The sequence below is a fragment of the Poecilia latipinna genome, unplaced genomic scaffold (genome assembly GCF_001443285.1).
Source record: "Poecilia latipinna isolate Pla-1442-1.1 unplaced genomic scaffold, P_latipinna-1.0 Scaffold1007, whole genome shotgun sequence".
In the NCBI taxonomy this organism is placed as follows: Eukaryota; Metazoa; Chordata; class Actinopteri; order Cyprinodontiformes; family Poeciliidae; genus Poecilia; species Poecilia latipinna.
Window position 1 is genome coordinate 378,819 of NW_015113623.1, and position 3,428 is coordinate 382,246.

The following is a 3,428-nucleotide window of genomic DNA, read 5'->3' on the forward strand; positions in this document are numbered from 1 at the left end:
AGACTCAAATTTCAAGGTGTTCAATTGCAAACGTTTTTAAAGTCGTATTTGATCAAAACAACGTGAAGGTAACAGTTACACATGATTGTGCTATAAAATGATACTATATGTCTGGAAAACACAAAATACTGCCTCTTTGACCTTTAAACCGGTGGTAGGCACATATCTGAATTAAAAAAAAAAATCAGATTTATTGGTCTAATCTGAAACACCATGTATGAGATAAATAATCCCTGTAGACGGCCATTGATGATGCCACTGAGACTCTCATTTTCCTGGTTACATGAGATCTGGTGCAGCCCTGTAAACAGGTGCCCAGTTTCAGCCTTCAAATGCTGCTCGCCTGTTTACCGTCCCGTGTGAAAGTCTGCGGCTATTTCCAAAGTGTAGTAACATTAGCCAGCCTGATAATGCTTTTAACCCCCAGCACGGGCCCACATACCACATGTCTTGTCCTGGATTACAAAGAAATGGACAGGGTGTTAGAGACCAAGCGGGGCCCCCAACTGTGTAGGGTGTCACTCTCACCCAGCAGAAACATTTGCAGCTTCCTGAATGTCTGTGGGTAATTACAGTGTACAATGCTCTGGGGAAACCTGAGAGCCAGGGGCTTGATGTCAAGATGAGCCAGTCCATCTAGTATGCAGTGGATCTAAAACAGTGTACACACCCTTGTAAACATGCTGGATCCCAAATGTGGAGAGGACCACTAGAGGTTTTAGGACGAAACTTAATAAATATTTGGAAGAGTTCAGAATTTCATCCACTACAATGAAAACCCTGGTTTCATATGAAGATCAAGAGGCTGTCCCCATCATGTTGGGTATGGCACTGCTTTGGTGATGACATGTGTTGCACTTGGTCCAAAAGACAGTTTTTGAAATGTGCCCCCAAAATTTCACTTTTGTTTCATAAAAAAACAACATTCTTTCTCACGAGGTTGATCAAACTGAATGTTTTTTTTTTTTTTTTTTTTAGAAAAATATGCATGAAATTCTAGTCCTGACGTGTTTCTCTCATTTTTCCTTCACTTTCTGAAAAATGTTTCCACAGTAACGAGCTATACGGTAATATTCAATAAATTTGAATGTTGATTAAACATTAATTAATCTCAGTAACTCGGTTCATTAAGTGAAACATGTTATGTAGATCAATTACAAACAGAATTCTGCTATCAAGCTTTTATTTTAGTTATTTATGATGATTTTTCCATTCACAGCTAAGAAAAACAACATTTAGGATTAAAATAGTACATCAGACAAATAAAAAAACATAACACAGAAATGTGGGTTTACTGAAAAATAGATTTAATACTTGCTTAAAGGTTGTTTTCAAAACATACTTTTAATCTGACAGGCAAACCTCAATTTACTAATTTACTGAATATGAGCGTATAAGGCTGTGTATTTGTGTGTGTGTTGATCTTCTGACTCATACTGCTTTACAATAAAATTATTTCCACCCTCTGGAACCTCTCTGAAGAATATTGCTTTGACTAGAAGGACATAAAAACAAATATCAGGAAAATTCTTCATAGACAGCTGAATTTTATTCCAAGCCAGTTCAGATTCTTTATAATTGATTCAAGATGTTCAGAGCTTTTGTTTTTAACATCTCCCTCACCAATTTATTCACTTTTTTTTGTTGTATTAACATTGAAGGTCAAAAAGAAAGAAAAAATAGGTGTTGAACTTTTTATGAAGTTGTGACAATTTAACAGTCTACCGAGTGTGTTTACATTTCTGGAGATAGAGAGATATAGAGAGCCGTGAACTTATTAAGACCAAGCCTGAGCCCTGCCTGTATGTCACCAGACTGTAGAGCTGTGATGTGTCTGTTTGTGAGGTAAAGTTGAGTATAATGTAACAGTGGATATAAATGTTCCACTCTCTGCTGTTAAAACAACATTATTCCAGGGTACAAGACCTGACCACCATAAATCATTGAAATCCCACCGTTGATGTGACACACATCCTGCATTATTCAGAGGAAAAACAAACAAATCTGGAGAATGGAAAACTATGAACAGTAAAACGCTGCAATAACCTGGCTGCCTGATTTGAACTCTCTTTGTTGAAGAACATTCTCAGCATTCAGTCGTCTTCAGTTGGAGTTTATGGGGCGTCCTAAATCTTGATTTGACAATATTTGCCCTCCAGAAGTTCTCCAAATCCGTCAGGTTGTGAGGATCTCTCGCAGACATCCTCTGCCTGATTTAGTTCTTTGTCGAAGTCATTTGAAAAGCATTCATTATCGTCTCCTGAAGCCATTGTTTTTTTGGGGTTGTCTTAAAAGTTGCTTGGATGCTGGTAAATGGAACTCATGTTCATCTTCAGACTTCTAGCAGAATTCCAAAAACAGCATTCAGTTTTTGATCACAACTGACTGATATGAAGCCAGAGCATGTACAAGAGTATTTTCTATGGAAAAACAACAACAAATAAAAAAACAATAAATCCTCCGTTGGATTCATCTACAAGAGAAACACAGCTAAACATATAAGCTTTAAGCTGGGTGTAAAATGTAAAATAAGCACCTATCGGTTAGCTTCAGCAATACCTCCCTCAGTTGTTGGGCCTGATGCAGCTTCTATGAAGAGAAAAACAGAACTTGATTATATGTAAGAAGGAGAATCTTAAATTATATTCCGGAGTAAATAGGAAGCCGCCGACACTGGGGAAATATATGGTTCCTCTTTCAAATTTTGATTAGACAAAAAAAGTCAAAATCTGAAGCTAGGTAGGAGTTACACAATTAAAAAAAATCTTTGTACTTGCATGGACACAAAAAAAAAAAAAAAACACATCCTACTGTACCAGAAGCTAATTTTGCCTTTCACGCCTGCGTGTCTGGAGGCGTGCTGAAAGGCTACAGGGTTTTCACATCGGTCGGCTTTACGGTGCCAGACTGTGAAGAATAAAAAAGAAATGCGCCAGGGAGAGAGTGTAAGAGCGCAGACAAGATGGTATCAGCCGCATGGAAACAGTTAGCTAAGCCTCAAGGACAGTTTTGTTTTTGTTGTTATTGTTTTTTTTTTTTTACTTGCAAATAGCCATTAAGAATCGGCTTTCTTTTGGAACACGTTCTAGTAACATGCAACAGGGGAACCGGAACCTGAGGATGGGGGGGGGGGCTGTCGCTGCCACCAGTTTCACGAACAAGCCCAGAACACCCAACCACATCGGTACCTTTGGACTCACCTGCAAGAACATTAAACCTGTTATTTACTTTTAATTTTCTCCTCATTTTTTCCCCCCCTCCTACTGGAGGGGGAAGAAAAAAGAGAGAGAGAGAAAGATGATTTTTCTCAACCCCTCTGACAGGCGAGCCTTTCGCAGGATTTAGTCCATCTGAAAACATGTGGTAAGACTTGTGGAATGTTTCAAATTACTCCCAGATGTGGGCAGCAGACAGGTTTAACCCCTGGC

The 3,428-nt window shown here is 38.6% G+C and overlaps 1 long non-coding RNA gene across 1 annotated transcript; it reads right to left on the bottom strand.

Annotated features, from left to right (window-relative positions):
- Positions 1-1,682: 1,682 nt before the first annotated feature.
- LOC106958694 (uncharacterized) lies at positions 1,683-2,991 on the bottom strand. The gene is made up of 3 exons (XR_001427198.1): positions 2,817-2,991; positions 2,537-2,589; positions 1,683-2,420 (listed from the first exon to the last, which is right to left on the bottom strand). It is a non-coding gene; the product is annotated as an uncharacterized LOC106958694 (long non-coding RNA).
- Positions 2,992-3,428: the final 437 nt, after the last annotated feature.